Here is a 20363-nt window from a genome sequence, read left to right as displayed (position 1 = left end):
TTTCTTATCTTTCATTTTCACTTTTGTCATCCATAAAGTTTCAATCTAATAGGTAAGAAAATTACAAAAAAAAAACAGAAAAGAATATTCCTTCATTATATCATTATATTTACTTCAACTTTATAATTTCTGTGTAATATAATGTTGTAAAAACTAATATTATAAAGAGCTAATTAGTGCACTTGCTTCATATATCTTGATCATAAGCAAAAAAATCTGTTTAATTGAGAATAAAGTTCAGAATACCTGAACCTTTTCTAACTTTTTTCTGACTTTCTAGTCATTTACATAAGGTTTTTATCCTTTCTTTCTTTTTTTTTTTTTCTTCTTCTTTTCTAACTTTAAGTTTATGATGCATCTCAAAAGAACAATATGAAACTATGGGAACGAGAAAAACACTCTGTTCTTGAAATGTAAAACAAAACCACAATGAGGTACCACTTCACACCAGTCAGAATGGCTGCGATCCAAAAATCTGCAAGCAATAAATGCTGGAGAGGGTGTGGAGAAAAGGGAACCCTCCTACACTGTTGGTGGGAATGCAAACTAGTACAGCCACTATGGAGAACAGTGTGGAGATTCCTTAAAAAATTGCAAATAGAACTACCTTATGACCCAGCAATCCCACTTCTGGGCATACACACCGAGGAAACCAGAATTGAAAGAGACACATGTACCCCGATGTTCATCGCAGCACTGTTTATAATAGCCAGGACATGGAAACAACCTAGATGTCCATCAGCAGATGAATGGATAAGAAAGCTGTGGTACATATACACAATGGAGTATTACTCAGCCTTAAAAAAGAATTCATTTGAATCAGTTCTGATGAGATGGATGAAACTGGAGCCGATTATACAGAGTGAAGTAAGCCAGAAAGAAAAACACCAATACAGTATACTAACACATATATATGGAATTTAGGAAGATGGCAATGACGACCCTGTATGCAAGACAGAGAAAGAGACACAGATGTGTATAATGGACTTTTGGACTCAGAGGGAGGGAGAGGGTGGGATGATTTGGGAGAATGACATTCTAACATGTATACTATCATGTAAGAATTGAATCACCAGTCTATGTCTGATGCAGGATACAGCATGCTTAGAGCTGGTGCATGGGGATGACCCAGAGAGATGTTATGGGGAGGGAGGTGGGAGGGGGGTTCATGTTTGGGAACGCATGTAAGAATTAAAGATTTTAAAATTTAAAAAATAAATAAATAAATAAAATTTAAAAAAAAAAAATTCTGCTGCTGCTGCTGCTGCTGCTGCTGCTAAGTCACTTCAGTCATGTCTGACTCTGTGCGACTCCATAGACCTCAGCCCACCAGGCTCCCCAGTCCCTGGGATTCTCCAGGCAAGAATACTGGAGTGGGTTGCCATTGCCTTCTCCAATGCATGAAAGTGAAAAGTGAAAGAGAAGTCGTTCAGTCGTGTCCGACTCTTAGCGACCCCATCGACTGCAGCCTACCAGGCTCCTCTGTCCATGGGATTTTCCAGGCAAGAGTACTGGAGCAGGGTACCATTGCATTCTCCATCTTAAATTCTAAGTGCCACTAGTAAGTACTGTACTATCACATATGTTCTAGAAAGAAAATTAAAATAACCATACAGAGACAAATTTGTATTTCTATTGCTAATTGATAACCACCACGCTGTGAATAACTGATGATAATGTACTACTAAGAGAAATCAATAAATTTACACTGAGGTTCAAGGTAATTGAAGTTGCAGAATAGAAAATGATGTATTGTGCATTGATTCCTTAGCAGTCGTTCAACTAAAAAGAAGAGAAAGCTAATTACTTTAACAGGTATCTGAAAATGATAAGATTAAAACAAGCTAATTATATGTTCTTGAATAATTATTTAACTTTGATGAAAGTTGAGGAAAGGCATATTTTAATTCAGACAAAGAAATGTTATATTTCACTAATGCAGCATAATCTTGCTCTATTTAATCGTCTTACCTTATTTTAAAGAAGCATAAATTAAAAAAACAAACACTATTAAACAGAAATACATAGGATATGTCCATATCATATGAAAGATAAACTGAAATTTCAAAAGTCTTTATATATATAAGACTTATATTAAAAATTTATCAGGTAAAATGCCAAAAAAAGAAAAGTTGTGTTTTCCTAATAGCAGTAATTTAAGTGTGATTTTACTGAATAAATATTTACTTACTTCTGTCAATATAAGAGAAATAAAACTACATAAGCTGATCAGGTTTTGAAGATTCATTTATATAAATACTATTTCAGATTAAGTTTTCAGACATATCACCAAATCTGGAAGTATTTAGTTTTATTAATGGTTATTAATTTAAATATCTAAGATATAAATATTTTGGAATGAATGCTGAAAGTTGTACAGCTATAGAATTTGACCACTTGCTTGCTCATTTAAAAGCATTTTTTCCCATTATTATTTGACTATCCTTTTCTTTTCTCCCATCAAAATCAGTATGTGACAAGTTTAACTTAAATCCATCTCTATTCCTCCTATCCATAAACATTCATTAACACAAATACTAGTACTACTAATAATATCATCTAGTTTTAAGGCTCATTAAGTGGATTAGAGTCAATATGAGTATTCACTTGGTGCTTATAAACTGTACTGGTTGGTGTAATTATTATAATAATTAAGTTATAAACCTTCTGGCATTCTTGAGACTAGTCAGTATACTTGTCACAGTCAGAGAATGTTCAGTGAATTTGGAAGATTTCCTATTTAATTTACCAAGGACATTTCCTGATTTTTTTATAGGCTCCTAACTTCTTAAAATTTGAGAAAATACCCACATGGGTCCCAGAATAGGGATTTGGGTTTAGGGCAATATACAAAGCCTCTTCTCATGTATAGTTGAGAAGAAAATCAAATCAAGTTAAAGCAGTGTTAAAAACAAAATCCTATACAAAATTTCCACAACACATCAAAGGAGTGCAGTGGGGAAAAAAAAAATGAGGGACATTTAAAATCAGAGCAAGTAGCAAGATGAAATTAAAAAAAAAAAAATCCAAACCAGACCAAATAAAAACAACAATAACAAAAGCCTCAGAAGAAACAACCAGTTTAGATAAAGAAATATTACACAATAGGATTAAATACTATATGAACAATGCATATTTATAATGCAAACTACACAATGTAGAAGACCATGGATGCACAGTTCACATTTGAGAAATATTAATACTTACAGAATTCAAATAGCCCAAGAGAAAAAGACAGATATAAAAATTATGAGAAAAGAATTGATTTAGATCCAGGTAAAACAATGGCATCCAGTCCCATCACTTCATGGGAAATAGATGTGGAAACAGCGTCAAACTTTATTTTTGGGGGCTCCAAAATCACTGCAGATGGTGACTGCAGCCATGAAATTAAAAGACGCTTATTCCTTGGAAGAAAAGTTATGACCAACCTAGATAGCATAGTCAAAAGCACAGACATTACTTTGCCGACTAAGGTCATCTAGTCAAGGCTAAGGTTTTTCCAGTAGTCATGTACGGATATGAGAGTTGGACTGTGAAGAAGGCTGAGCACCGAAGAATTGATGCTTTTGAACTGTGGTGTTGGAGAAGACTCTTGAGAGTCCCTTGGACTGCAAGGAGATCCAACCAGTCAATCCTAAAGGAGATCAACCCTGGGATTTCTTTGGAAGGAATGACGCTAAAGCTGAAACTCCAGTACTTTGGCCACCTCATGCGAAGAGTTGATTCATTGGAAAAGACTCTGATGCTGGGAGGGATTGGGGGCAGGAGGAGAAGGGGACGACAGAGGATGAGATGGCTGGATGGCATCACTGACTCGATGGACATGAGTCTGAGTCAACTCCGGGAGTTGGTGATGGACAGGGAGGCCTGGCGTGCTGTGATTCATGGGGTCGCAAAGAGTCAGACACAACTGAGCGACTGAAGTGAACTGAACTGAACTGAAAACAATATTTCTGGTAAAAAAGTAAAGTAAATAGAAAAAGAGAAATCTATAACACGGAAAATTCTTCCTGAATTGAAAAGTGTCCCAAAGATTCAGGAAAATGGAACTATTTAACTTTGTCAAAATCAATGCAAGTAATTCATATCCATAAACAACTAAAACTTCATGAGATTCTAATATCAGAGGGAAAAAAACGATATGCAAAAGGCCAAATTAAAAAAAAAACCATAAAAAATAACCCAAATAGAAGCTAACTTTATATTTCTATGAAAATCCAATTCAATAAAATAAATAACAAAACAGGTATGCCTGGCACGCTGCAGTCCATGGGGTTGCAAAGAGTCGGACACGACTGAGTGACTGAACTGAACTGAATATTATTTTTTAAAAAAACTTTTATTTGGATTAGAGAAAGACCTTTCAACATCTCTTATAGTCATAATGTTCAAATACTTGACAAAGTATATCAGACTATAATAAATTTATAATAATTGAAGTCTCACATAAATCTTCCCATTTAAAGCCATGAGGTCTCAAGAAATGAGTAGCAGAGTATAGTAAAAACATGGATTCCCCACCACCATAGGCTTCCCTGGTGGCTCAGTTGGTAAAGAATTTGCCTACAATGTGAGAGACCTGGGTTCAATCCCTGGGTTGGGAAGATCCCCTGGAAAAGGGAATGGCACCCCATTCCAGTATTCTTGCCTGGGGATTCCAGGGCCACAAAGAGTTGGACACAACTGAGTGCCTTTCACTTCTCTTCCCCACCAGCACCGCCACCAGCACTGGCTCTCATGATTCTCATTCAGTTGGTCTCAGATGGGCTCTGTCCTGGTCAGCTAGCATTCACCTGGTTCATTCTGAATCAGGTGACCCATAGTGCACCACTTGAGAAGTAATATTAGGAAGAGACTCAAAAAACCTTTATTTTTCACATTGTACATATTTATACAGTGGTAATGAGATAAGATTTAGATTAATTAAAGGTTGGAAAGTAGAGTTCTAAATACGATGTGTATGTGTGTGCTTAGTCTCTCAGTCATGTCCAACTGTTTGCGATCCCATGGACTATAACCCACCAGGCTCCTCTGTCCATGGGGATTCTCCACACAAGAATACTGGAGTGGGTTGCTATGCCCTCCTCCAAGGGGTCTTCCCAACCCAGGGATCAAATCCAGGTCTCCTGCATTGCAGGCAGATTGTTTACCAGCAGAGCCACCAGGGTCATTGTCCAAATGAGCAAATATTATCCAGCATCACTTAGATTTCATATTTGGATCTTTTATTTTATATAGATTCATCTGGGATCAACACTTTCTCATATCTTTCAAAATGATTTACAAATCCTTGGTGGCTCAGTTGGAAAGGATCTGCCTACCATCGCAGGAGATGCAGGTTAGATCCCTGGTCAGGGAAGATTCCCTGAAGGAAATGGCAACCCACTTCATTGCTTGTTCCTGGGAAATCTCAAGGACAGAGGAGCCTGGTGGCCTGCAGTCCATGGGGTTGCAAAGGAGCTGGACATGACTTAGTGACTAAACAACAATAAATACTCTGCTATATTTTTTGTGTGTCACTTGCTCTTAACTTTGCTTCTTTTTTTTTGTCCTTTCAAAAACATCTTACTATTGCCAATATGGGACAGCAAACCTACACATAATAGGGATATGTTTTGGTCATAACTGAGTTATTGACATCACTAAATTATTTTGAGTGTTGTAAAATATTTTTGCAGCAATATGACACAGGTAACTTAATTTGTCTGCTTATTCCTTGGTCTCTATAATAACAGTTTTCCTGCAGGTGGAAATGCTTTTTAGTTTGCATAATTTTGTGCTACAATATTGTACCATATTGAAATATATGGAACTTTTGTTTAAGATGAATAGGTAATAAAGAGTTTTACAAGGTCTATTTTTTTCTATTACTTCCACAATACTTTGTTGTAAAACAAACAATGAAAAACATCACCATTAACACACAAAGCACCGTAAGGTTAACCTGTTTGCTTTTACTGTGATATACTGTATATGATTTGGCATTATAACAGTAAAAAGCAAATGAAAACTAAAACAATGATGAATTTTCTCCATTCTCAATGAGAATCAAAAAAAAAAGGAACATAATTTGCACAGGGTCTTTGCTAAAATCACTTACTTGTTCTCAAATTAATAGTCTAGGATAGCTTTGAAAACAAGAAAGATAAGGTTGAGCATGTAGATGTTCACTTTTCTTCTTATGAATATTCTCCTAATATATTTTTTCACAAGAACAAAGATTTGAAAGTATTTATTTACATTTTTAAGTCTACATTGTAGAGCTCTATTTTTCCTAATATAATTATTTTCAGAAATCTGAGTTTTTGTCCACAAGTTGGAATAAAACAATCAAATAAGTATCTGACAATAAATATTTCTGACATTGCTGTTGTTATTCAGTTGCCCTCTATTTCTGACATAATAGAGATAATTTAAGTAAACAACACTTAAAAAAACAAACGAGTCACTGACTAGACAAAGATTGCTGGAAGTAAGTGAATTAACACTTAGTGTTACCACGCCTCTTGTGGGACAATGCCAGGTTCTTTTCTTTCATGTAGCCAGAGTACCAGTAGGATCAGTTACTGTTGGTATCAACTTACTTGACAACACATACTTTGCTTGTTCTTATATCTTTCCTATCCAACTTTTCCACTTTACCTGTTTTTCTTACACCTCATCTTGTATCTGCTTCTAGAAAATACAAACAAAGGATGAGAAGCATAGAAGTTGAAGAGATGAAGAAGTATGAAAGCCATATTCCTTTGCAAAACAGAATTGAAAAAAAGAAAATGATTCAGCAGTCAAGTCAATATAACTAGTAATGAAGAAGCTAGAGGATTTACTGCTGCTGCTGCTGCTAAGTCGCTTCAGTCATGTCTGACTCTTTGTGACCCCATATTTGGCAGCCCACCAGGCTCCTCCTTCCTTGGGATATTTCAGGCAAGAAAACTGCAGTGGGTTGCCATTTCCTTCTCCAATGCATAAAAGTGAGAAGTGAAAGTTTTGGGTGCAGACCAAATAATGATATACTTTATATTTCATACCTAGACATTTTGCTTTTATGTGAAAGTCAGCTTACAAAATTTAATAAAGTATAATTGCATTTATATTTTCCAAATTATGGAAAACTGAGAAAATGCTTTCAAATTCTCTTCTTCTGTAATGCTACACTTCCTCCTATAATCATGGGTGTAATACAATTGCTTTTTTTTTTCCTTTTCTGCTTGCCCTCTTTGATACACTAAAAAATAATTGGTCTCATTGGTTAGTTGGCAAATATACTTGTCTATGGTTCAACAGTGCCAATACAGAAAGATTTGGATCAATATACATATGCAGAGTATTTGCTCTCATTGTTAAATAACATACCATTTCCCTGTATTCAAAGATTTGGGAGCTTCCACATATTCTTCCTTGGTGTATCATTATTTAGGAACATGCTAAGTACATATGCATGATGAAATTGAGAGAAAACACATTTCTAAAATAGGCTATACTGTGGTTTGTTGTTTTTAGGCAGGCAATAAAACCTTGAAATGAATTATAGTTACAATTCAATATAATGCAACAAACATATGGAAAAGCATAAAGGGGAAAAATGAATAAAACTTTATCATAGCTTTCTAAGATTTCATAATTGTGTTTGTGTGTGTGTCAGGGGGTGCTATACATTCTAAAATGGGAGAAGAACAATTTCAATATGAAAAGAGTGAAATGAAATTGTGGTTATTTATCATGCCGAAATAATGAGCTAAAATTTTCTCTCATCAAATGGAAAGAGTATAAGTTACACAAGAGGTAAAAAGTGAGGAGCACCTGTTACTTTTTGTTGAAAAAAAAAAGATGAATACACAATCCTTCCTCAAGGAATCTGATCACTCTTCACTTAGGAACTCTGGATTGTGAAGAGAAGCAAGTATATAAAATTGGGAAAAGGTCCAAAATCTCCAATACAGTGTCTGAAGTCTCCTGTCTGGCAAAACTAGAAGGTGTTTGCCCCCCCCCCCTTTATTTTGGTTACTATATAAATCAGATAAGGCCTTAGTGCTCTGCTGGCTAAATTTATTCTTGGGAACCTCATGGACCATAACCAAAGACTTCACTGTCAACTCATTCCCAGCAACATGAGTATTAAAATCTGTCCCACTTCTATGCTACTTAGTCTCTGACAACCAGGTTCTTCCATTAAGTTAAAGAAACCAGATAAGTTCCAATTTATCAAGTGAGTATTCTCTGACATGTAAGAAGAACAAGAAACTATGCTACAAGTTCTCTCTCTAGTCCATGCCTCATAAGGAATTTACTGCTGTACACAAATCTCATAATGAAAATGAATGAAAAAGTCAAGCCTTTGATTGATAAACCAGCGTTAAAGCCAAGATTCTGGAGCCTGCACAGACCAGTGGAGAAAGAAATCCTCTAGTGAGGATAATGATACATAGTTTATATAGCTTTAAAATTGTTTTAAAAAACAGGATGGGGTAGAAATATACATAGATTCTTGAGCAGTAGCAAATATTGTATAATGATTATTGATAAAGAAGATGGAGAAGGTATCCACAGATGAACACATTGGAATGGCCCAGAATCTGAGCATATTTTTGTGCCATGAATTCTCACCTAAAGAAATTCACCAAGGATGATACATATTTATATAGTAGAATGATTAGGATGACCCATAATAAGAATGATATTTGCCTTTTCTGACAACCTTGCTGGTCAGTTGCTAAGTCGTGTCCAACTCTGCGACTCAGTGAACTGCTGCACACCAAGGTTTTCTGTCCTTCTTTATCTCCTGGAGTTTCCTTAGACTCATGTCCATTGAGTTGATGATGCCATTCAACATCTCATCCTATGTCACCCCCTTCTCCTCTTTCCCTCAATATTTCCCAGTATCAGGGTCTTTTCCCATGAGTCAGCTCTTCACGTAAGGTGGCCAAAGTATTGGAGCTTCAGATTTAGCATCAGTCCTCACAATGAATATTCAATGATTTCCTTTAGGATTGATTGGTTTGATCTCCTTGCTGTCCAATGGCCTCTCAAGCATCTTCTCTAGCATTACAGTTTGAAAGTGTCAATTGTTCCATGCTCAGCCTTCTTTATGGTCCAACTCTCACCTCCATACACAACTACTGGATAAACCATAGCTTTGACTATATGGACATTTGTAAGCAAAGTGATGTCTCTCTCTCTCTCTTTTTTTTTTAACACACTGTCTACATTTGTCATAGCTATTCTTCCAAGGAGCAAGTATCTTTTAATTTCATGGCTGCAGTCACCATCTGCATTGATTTTGGACCCAAGAAAATGAAATCTGATGCTGTTTCCACATTTTCCTTATCTATTTGCCATGAAGTGATAGGACCAGATGCCATGATGGGATCTGCCAGCCTAGTGGTACCAAAAAAACCAGATTAAAAAACAGTATCCATGGACACAACATTTATTTTATTAAATTCCTACCATGTGCCAGACTCTGATGATGCAACAATGAGAGCAACAAAATACACCAAACAATAAGGAAGTCTGTTCTCATGGAAATTATGTTCTGGTGGTCAAGGATAGTCTGAAAAAAATAATAACCAAGGGTGAGTTCACTAGACCCTTCGATGTTTTAAACATTGAGATCCCCTGAGTTCCTGACATGATTCCACACTGCTAGTCTTTAGCAGACTAATTATATTGGATGCTTCCATCAGGAGGGCACAGTTAGCTTAAATTCCTTACTGTAACAGGAACATATTTTTAATTTCTTTTCCTATTTTGTTTTTGCCTAATAATAATAATAATAATAAATAAAACTCATTTAAGAATGTTGTGCAAACCATAGTATTCGAATTACTTCCCAATGTGAGGTAATGGGATAATTCCTTTGAAATTCACTGGTCTTAGACTGCACTTGATTTTCTAATTGTTATCTTGTTTATTTTAGAATCAAATGGCCCTGCAGAATAGTACAAAGGTTTATTCAATACAGCTATTGCTAAGGTTGAAAATATATTATGAGGCTGAATTTTTTTAAGACATGTGGTATATGCTTTGTGACAGAGTATAATATATGATGTGTATTTGATCCAGAAATAAATAGTAAGGGGTGAAATATGGCTGGTGTTTCTTAGGATCATATCTAGTGACAAGCTTAGAGACTCTTTTGAGTGTCCCAGGGAGGAAGAATTTGTTGGACCCAATAACAATACCACTGAATTTGGGATTAATCAGAAATTAATCCTTCTGTTTTGGAAGAAGGAAATGGCAACCCGCTCCAGTATTCTTGCTTAGAGAATCTCGTGGACAGAGGAGCCTGGTGAGCTGTTATCCATAGGGTCACACAGAGTCAGACACGACTGAAGCGACTTAACATGTATGCATGCAATGGAAAGGGAAATGGCAATCAACTCCCTTGTTCTTGCCTGGAGAGTTCCAGGGACGGAGGAGTCTGATGGGCTGCTGTCTATGGGGTTGCACAGACTTGTACACAACTGAAGTGACTTAGCATCAGCAGCAGCAGCAGTCTAATTTTTTGGGAATATTTCATTCTATAATCATAAAAGAAAAGGAAGTCTATCACAATTCAGTTACTTTCAGTTGATCAAACACTATAATTTGCACATGTCACCTCTCACCCATTCATATATTGGCTTTGGCTATTTCATTATAAAGAGCTTACATCCCACAATGTTCCCACTATAGAGTTAAGTTTGCATTCATTCATTCACTCATTCTACAAAAATTTTTTTATACTAATCAGTATATTTCCTTATTTTCCCAAATAAGGAAAGTTCTGATTCCTACAAAGATTCAAATATAAAGTCCTGCCCTCAGTAAACTTATAAATATTAGTGATAAAAAGGGTGAATTAGAAAACAGTTACAATTAAATGTGATAATTATATATCAAAAGATGGAATGGGGGCAGTCCTAAGATGGCAGAGGAATAGGAGAGGGAAGCCACTTTTTTTCCCCACTAATTCATCAAAAGATCATTTGAACACTGAGAAAATGCCACAAAACAACTTCTGAACGCTGGCAGAGGACACCAGGCTCCCAGAAAGACAGCCCATCATCTTCAAAAGGAGGTAGGACAAAAAATAAAAGATAAAAAGAGAGACAAAGGAGTTAGGGACAGAGACCCATCTGGGGGAGGAAGTCACCAAGGAGGAGAAATTTCCAAACACCAGGAAACCTTCTCACCAGCAGGTCTGTGGGGAGTTTTGGGATCTCAGAGGGCAATATAACTGGGAGGAAAAAATAAATTAACAAAACCCACAGATTATGTGTCTAACTGCAACTCCCAGTGAAGAAGTAGCCCAGATGCTCACATCCACCACCAGCAAGTGGGGGCTGAGCAGGGAGGCGCAGGCTGCATTGCTTAGGGTTAGGACAAGGCCTGAATGCCCTGAGGACAATCTGAGGGAGTTAACTTGATCTATCAGCCCAAACCATGGGATAGCCAGAGAGAGAAAAAAAGAAGAGAGAAAGAGAGAGAGAACTTTTCCATGAAAAGTTCTAACCTAAGTCACTGCTTCATAGAACCATTCAACTTCAGCTTCTTCAGCGTTACTGGTTGGGGCATAGACTTGGATTACTGTGATATTGAATGGTTTGCCTTGGAATTGAACAGAGATCATTCTGTCGTTTTTGAGATTGCATCCAAGTACTGCATTTCAGACTCTCTTGTTGACCATGATGGCTATTCCATTTCTTCTAAGGGATTCCTGCCCGCAGTAGTAGATATAATGGTCATCTGAGTTAAATTCACCCATTCCAGTCCATTTTAGTTTGCTGATTCCTAGAATGTTGACGTTCACTCTTGCCATCTCCTGTTTCACCACTTCCAATTTGCCTTGATTCATGGACCTGACATTCCAGGATCCTATGCAATATTGCTCTTTACAGCATCAGACCTTGCTTCTATCACCAGTCACGTCCACAACTAAGAGCCAAAAAAGATGTCCTTTTCATTATAGGGGACTGGAAAGCAAAAGTAGGAAGTCAAGAAACACCTGGAGTAACAGGCAAATTTGGCCTTGGAATACAGAATGAAGCAGGCCAAAGTCTAATAGAGTTTTGCCAAGAAAATGCACTGGTCATAGCAAACACCCACTTCCAACAACACTACAGAAGACTCTACACATGGACATCACCAGATGGTCAACACCGAAATCAGATTGATTATATTCTTTGTAGCCAAAGATGGAGAAGCTCTATGCAGTCATCAAAAACAGTACCAGGAGCTGACTGTGGCTCAGATCATGAAGTCCTTATTGCCAATTAAGACTTAAATTGAAGAAAGTAGGGAAAACCACTAGACTATTCAGGTATGACCTAAATCAAATCCCTTATGATTATACAGTGGAAGTGAGAAATAGATTTAAGGGCCTAGATCTGATAGATAGAGTGCCTTATGAACTGTGGACAGAGGTTCGTGACATTGTACAGGAGACAGGGATCAAGACCATCTCCATGGAAAAGAAATGCAAGAAAGCAAAATGGCTCCCTGAGGAGGCCTCACAAATAGCTGTGAAAAGAAGAGAAGTGAAAAGCAAAGGAGAAAAAGAAAGATATAAGCCTCTGAATGCAGAGTTCCAAAGAATAGCAAGAAGAGAAAAGAAAGCCTTCCTCAGTGATCAATGCAAAGAAATAGAGGAAAACAACAGAATGGGAAAGACTAGAGATCTCTTCAAGAAAATTAGAGATACCAAGGGAACATTTCATGCAAAGATGGACTCAATAAAGGACAGAAATGGTATGGACCTAACAGAAGCAGAAGATATTAAGAAGAGGTGGCAAGAATACACAGAAGGACTGTACAAAAAAGATCTTCAAGACCCAGATAATCACCTGGAGCCAGACATCTTGGAATGTGAAGTCAAGTGGGCCTTAGAAAGCATCACTACGAACAAAGCTAGTGGAGGTGATGGAATTCCAGTTGAACTATTTCAAATCCTGAAAGATGATGTTGTGAAAGTGCTGTACTCAATCTGCCAACAAATTTGGAAAACTCAGCAGTGGCCACAGGACTCGGAAAGGTCAGTTTTCATTCCAATCCCAAAGAAAGGAAATGCCAAAGAATGCTCAAACTGCTACACAATTGCACTCAGCTTCCACACTAGTAAAGTAATGTTCAAAATTTTCCAAGCCAGGCTTCAGTAATACATGAACCGTGAACTTCCAGATGTTCAAGCTGGTTTTAGAAAAGGCAGAGGAACTAGAGATCAAATTGCCAACATCTGCTGGATCATGGAAAAAGCAGGATAGTTGCAGAAAAACATCTACTTCTGCTTTATTGATTATGCCAAAAGCCTTTGTGTGACTCACAATAAACAGGAAAATTCTGAGAGAGATGGGAATACCAGACCACTTGACCTGCCTCTTGAGAAACCTATATGCAGGTCAGGAAGCAACAGCTAGAACTGGACGTGGAACAACAGACTGGTTCCAAATAGGAAAAGGAGTATGTCAAGGCTGTATATTGTCACCCTGCTTCTTTAACTTATATGAAGAGTACATCATGAGAAACGCTGGGCTGGAAGAAACACAAGCTGGAATCAAGATTGCCGGGAGAAATATCAATAGCCTCAGATATGCAGATGAGACCACCCTTATGGCAGAAAGTGAAGAGGAACTAAAGAGCCTCTTGATGAAAGTGAAAGAGGAGAGTGAAAAAGTTGGCTTAAAGATCAACATTCAGAAAATGAAGATCATGGCATTCGGTCCCATCACTTCATGGGAAATAGATGAGGAACAGTGGAAACAGTGTCAGACTTTATTTTGGGGGGCTCCAAAATCACTGCAGATGGTGACTGCAGCCATAAAATTAAAAGACGCTTACTTCCTTGGAAGAAAAGTTATGACCAACCTAGATAGCATATACAAAAGCAGAGACATTACTTTGCCAAAAAAGATCCATCTAGTTAAGTCTATGGTTTTTCCAGTGGTCATGTATGGATGTGAGAGTTGGACTGTGAAGAAAGCTGAGTACCGAAGAATTGATGCTTTTGAACTGTAGTGTTGGAGAAGACTCTTGAGAGTCCCTTGGGCTGCAAGGAGATCCAACCAGTCCATTCTGAAGGAGATCAGCCCTGGGATTTCTTTGGAAGGACTGATGCTAAAGCTGAAACTCCAGTACTTTGGCCACCTCATGCAAAGAGTTGAAAACTAATTGGAAAAGACTCTGATGCTGGGAGGGATTGGGGGCAGGAGGAGAAGGGGACGACAGAGGATGAGATGGCTGGATGGCATGACTGACTGGATGGACATGAGTTTCAGTGAACTCCGGGAATTGGTGATGGACAGGGATGCCTTGTGTGTTGTGATTCACGGGGTCGCCAAGAGTCAGACACAACTGAGTGACTGAACTGAACTGAATTGAACTAAGGCACTGCTGGCCCACTCACAGAACAAAGGAATGAACAAATACCAGAGTAGAGATAGCTGGCAAAGGACTGTCCCACCCACCGCAGGAGTCAGGGAGGCAGGCGGGTGGTAGCCAGAGCCGTTAGGCAAGAAGCAAACTCGGCCCCAGGGATGGCATCCTCTACCAAACTGCGAACAGGCTCCCAGTTGCTAATCAAGTTTTCCTGGGAACCTGGACAGTTGACATCTGCCAGGAGAGTCACTGTCAGAGATAAGCTTCTCAGAGGAGACACACAGCACACTTGAGATAGCACTCCTGCTGCTCACCCAGGAAAACAAGTAGCTGGGACAGGGGAGGTGATAAGACTCACAATCCCACCTGGGGAAAGTGTGCTGGCCAAGCACCTGGTCACCTGAGCTGCTTGGGCCTGGGAAGGGCACAAAACACAGGCCCAATCAGTTTGTGTTCTTATTGGAGAACCAGAGAACCTGAATCTGAGTGGCTTAGACCTAGGAAGTACATGCAACCCAGGGCCTGCCTTAAACAGTTCCCCTGCAGAGCAAACTTGAGCCGGAGCAGCATAGACCGGGAAAGCACACACGCCATGAATGGGGGCAAACCCAATGTGGCCCAGACACTGCAAGCACTCCCCACACACACCAGTGATATTTGTTTGCAGTGTTCCTCCTTCCCCGCAGCACAATTGAACAAGTGAGCCTAAATAAGTGACCACCTTCACCCCCTTGTGTCAGGGTGGAAGTTAGACACTGAAGAGACTTGCAAACAGAGGAAGCCAAAATAAACAAAGAAAGGGGAACCGCTTTGGAAGTGACGGATGCAACAGGTTAAAACCCTGTAGTTAGCATTGGTTACATTGGAAGGAACCTATAGACCTTGAGAAGTATAAGCTGGAACAAGGAACTATCTAGAACTGAACTGACACCACATTGCCCTCACCTCTATCTCCTTCCTCCCTCTTCTCTTCTCTATGGAACTCTGTGTACCTCTCTGAGTGTTCCAGACTGTGGAGAGCACATAGGGAATTGATTACTGGCTAGACTGCTCTCTCCCCTTTTGATTCCCACTCTTCTCCTCCTGGTCACCTCTATCTCCCTCCTCCCTCTTCTTTTCTCCATGTAACTCTGTGACCCTCTCTGAGTGTCCCCCACTGTGGAGAATCTTTTCACCATTAACCTAGATGTTTTATCATTGGTACTGTATGGATGGAGAAGTCTTGAGGCTACTGTAAGAATAAGACTGGAAGCCAGAGGCAGGAGGCTTAAATCCAAAACTTGAGAACACCAGAAAACTCCTGACTCCAGGGAACATTAATCGATAAGAGCTCATCCAAAAGCCTCCATACCTACACTGAAACCAAGCTCCACTCAAGAGCCAACAAATTTCAAAGCAAGACATACCAAGCTAATTCTCCAACAATGCAGGAACATAACCCTGAGCACAAAAATACAGGCTGCCAAAAGTCACACCAAACCCATAAACACCTCAAAACTCACTATTGTATACCTCATTGCACTCCAGAGAGAAGAGATCCAGCTCCACCTGCCGGAACACTGATGCAAGCTTCCCTAACCAGGAAACTTTGACAAGCCACTCGTTCAACCCCACCCACAGGGAGGAACCTCCACAATAAAGAGGAACCACAAACTTCCAGCATACAGAAAGGCTACCCCAAACACAGCAACCTAAACAAGATGAAAAGGCTGAGACATATTCAGCAGGTGAAGGAACATGATAAAAGCCCACCTAACCAAACAAAAGAGGAGGAAATAGGGAGTCTACCTGAAAAAGAATTCAGAATAATGATAGTAAAAATGATCCAGAATCTTGAAAAAAAAAAAAATGGAGTTACAGATAAATAGTCTGGAAACAAGGATTGAGAAGATGCAAGAAAAGTTTAACAAGGACCTAGAAGAAATAAAAGTCAATCAATAATGAATAATACAATAACTGAAATCAAAAGCACTCTGGAGGGAGCCAACAGTAGAATAACTGAGGCAGAAGATAGGATAAGTGAGGTGGATAATAGAATGGTGGAAATACATGAAGCAGAGAGGAAAAGAGAAAAAGAATCAAAAGAAATGAGGACAACTCCAGGGACCCCTGGGACAATGTTAAACACCCCAACATTTGAATCATATGAGCCCTGGAAGAAGACAAAAAGAAAGACCATGAGAAAATACTTGAGGAGATAATAGTTGAAAACTTCCCTAAAATGGAGAAGGAAATAGCCACCTAAGTCCAAGAAACCCAGAGAGTCCCAAACAGGATAAACCCAAGGTGAAACACCCAAGACACATATTAATCAAGTTAACAAAGAAAAAACGCAAAGAACAAATATTAAAAGCAGCAAGGGAAAAACAGCAAATAACCCACAAAGGGATCCCCATAAGGATAACAACTGATCTTTCAATAGAAATTCTTCAGGCCAGAAGGGAATGGCAGGACATACTTAAAGTGATGAAAGAGAAAAACCCACAACCCAGATTACTGTACTAAGCAAGGATCTCAATCAAATATGAAGGAGAAATCAAAAGATTTACAGACAAATAAAAGCTTAGAGAATTCAGCACCACCAAACTAGTTCTTCAACAAATGTTAAAAGATCTTCTCTAGACGAGAAACACAGAAAAGGTTTATAAACTCTAACCCAACACAGCAAAGTAAATGGCAACGGGATCATACTTATCAATAATTACCTTAAATGTAAATGTGTTGAATGCCCCAACCAAAAGACAAAGACTGGCTGAATGGATACAAAAACAAGACCCCTAAATATGCTGTCTGCAAGAGACCCACCTCAAACCTAGGGATACGTACAGACTGAAAGTGAAGGTCTGGAAAAAGATATTTCATGCAAATGCAGACCAAAAGAAAGCAAGAGTAGCAATATTCATATCAGATAAAATAGACTTTGAAGTAAAGGCCATGAAAAGAGACAAAGACATACATAATGATCAAAGGATAAATCCAAGAAAAAAATATAGCAATTATAAATATATATGCACCCAGTATGGGAGCACCACAATATGTAAGGCAAATGATAACAAGTATGAAAGGAGAAATTAACATTAACACAATAATAGTGGGAGACTTTAATACCCTACTCACATCTATGGAGAGATCAACTAAACAGAAAATTAGCAAGGAAACACAAACTTTAAATTATACAATGGACCAGTTAGACCTAATTGATATCTATAGGACATTTCACCCTAAAACAATGAATTTCAAATTTTTCTTGAGTGCACACAGAACCTTCTCCAGGATAGATTACATCCTGGGCCATAAATCTAGCCTTGATAAATTCAAAACAATTGAAATCATCTCAAGCATCTTTTCTGATCACAATGTGATAAGATTAAATATCAACTACAGGAAAAAAATCCATTGAAAACACAAACATGTGGAGGTTAAACAACACACTTCTGAATAGCCAACAAATCACAGAAGAAATCAAAAATAAATCAAAATATGCATAGAAATAAATGAAAATGAAAACGCAGCAACCCCAAACCTATGGGATTCAGTAAAAGCAGTGCTAAGGGGAAAGTTCATAGCCAGACAAGCCTACCTCAATAAACAGGAGAGAAACCAAATAAATAACCTAACTCTACACCTAAAGAAATTAGAAAAAAAAATGAAATGAAGCACCGCAGTGTTAGTAGAAGGAAAGAAATCATAAAAATTAGGGCAAAAATAAAAGCAAAAGAAACAAAAGAGACTATAGCCAAAATCAACAAAGCTAAAAGCTTTTTTTTTTTTTTTGAGAAGATAAATAAAATAGACAAACCATTAGCCAGATTCATCAAAAGAAAGAGGGGGAGGGGGAGAAGAATCAAATAAACAAAATTAGAAATGGAAATGGAGAAATCAAAACAAACAACACAGAAATACAAAGGATCATAAGAGACTACTATCAGCAACTATATGCCAATAAAATGGACAACTTGGAAGAAATGGACAAATTCTTAGAAAAGTATAACTTTCTAAAACTGAACCAGGAAGATATAGAAAATCTTAACAGACCCATAACAAGCACAAAAATCAAAACTATAATCAGAAATCTTCTAGCAAACATAAGCTCAAGACCAGATGGCTTCACAGATAAATTCTACCAAAAATTTAGAGAATAGCTAACACCTATGACTGGCCTCTTGAGAAACCTATATGTAGATCAGGAAGCAACAGTTAGAATTGGACTTGGAACAACAGACTGGTTCCAAATAGGAAAAGGAGTACATCAAGGCTGTACATTGTTACCCTGCTTATTTAACTTCTATGCAGAGTACATCATGAGAAATGCTGGGCTGGAAGAAGCACAAGCTGGAATCAAGATTGCTGGGAGAAATATCAATAACCTCAGATATGCAGATGCTACCATCTTTATGGCAGACAGTGAAGAGGAACTAAAAAGCCTCTTGTTGAAAGTAAAGGAGAGTGAAAAAGTTGGTTTAAAGCTCAACATTTAGAAAACTAAGATCATGGCATCCGATCCCATCACTTCATGGGAAATATTTGGGGAACAGGGAAAACAGTGGCTGACTTTATTTTGGGGGGCTCCAAAATCACTGCAGATGGTGACTGCAGCCATTAAATTAAAAGATGCTTACTCCTTGGAAGAAAATTTATGATCAACCTAGATAACATATTAAAAACCAGAGATATTACTTTGCCAATAAAAGTCCATCTAGTCAAGGGTATGGTCTTTCCAGTGGTCATGTATGGATGTGAAAGTTGGACTGCGAAGAAAGCTGAGCACCAAAAAATTGATGATTTTGAACTGTGGTGTTGGAGAAGTCTCTTGAGAGTCCCTTGGACTACAAGGAGATCCAACCAGTCCATTTTAAAGGAGATCAGTCCTGGGTGTTCATTGGAAGGACTGATGCTAAAGCTAAAACTGCAATGATTTGGCCACCTCATGTGAAGAGTTGACTCATTGGAAAAGACTATGATGCTGGGAGGGATTGAGGGCACGAGGAGAAGGGGACGACAGAGGATGAGATGACTGGATGGCATCACTGGCTGGATGGCATCACCGACTTGATGGACATGAGTTTGAGTATACTCTGGGAGTTGGTGATGGACAGGGAGGCCTGGCATGCTGCAATTCATGGGGTCACAAAGAGTTGTACATGACTGAGTGACTGAACTGAACTGATCCTACTCACGCTCTTCCAGAAAATTGCAGAGGAAGGTAAACTTCCAAACTCATTCTATGAGGCCACCGTCACTCTAATACCAAAATCAGACAAAGATGCCACAAAAAAAGAAAACTACAGGCCAATATTACTGATAAACATAGATGCAAATATCCCTAACAAAATTTTAGCAAACAGAATCCAACATATTAAAAAGATCATACATAATGACCAAGTGGGCTTTATCCCAGGAATGCAAGGATTCTTCAATATTCACAAATCAATCAATGTGATACATCACATTAACAAATTGAAAGAAAAACCATATGATTATCTCAATAGATGCAGAGAAAACATTTGACAAAATTCAACATCCATTTATGATAAAAACCCTCCAGAAAGGAGGCATAGAAGGAACATACCTCAACATAATAAAAGCCATATATGAAAAACACCATTATCTGTTAGCCATTATCCTCAGTGGTGAAAAATTGAAAGCATTTCCCCTAAAGTCAGGAACAAGCCAAGGATGCCCACTCTCACCACTACTATTCAACAGAGTTTGGGAAGTTTTAGCCAGAGCAATCAGAAGAAAAAGAAATAAAAGTAATCCAGATTGGAAAAGAAAAGTGAAACTCTCACTGTTTGCAGATGACATGATCCTCTACATAGAAAGCCCTAAAGACTCCACCAGAAAATTACTAGAGCTAATCAATGAATATAGTAAAGTTGCAGGATATAAAATTAGCACACAGAAATCCCTTGCATTGCTATACACTAACAGTGAGAAAACAGAGAAATTAAGGAAACAATTCCATTCTCCATTGCAATGAAAAGAATAAGAGACTTAGGAATACATCT

The sequence above is a fragment of the Capra hircus genome, chromosome 12 (assembly GCF_001704415.2).
Source record: "Capra hircus breed San Clemente chromosome 12, ASM170441v1, whole genome shotgun sequence".
Lineage (NCBI taxonomy): Eukaryota > Metazoa > Chordata > Mammalia > Artiodactyla > Bovidae > Capra > Capra hircus.
Note: the sequence above shows the minus strand (reverse complement) of the source record.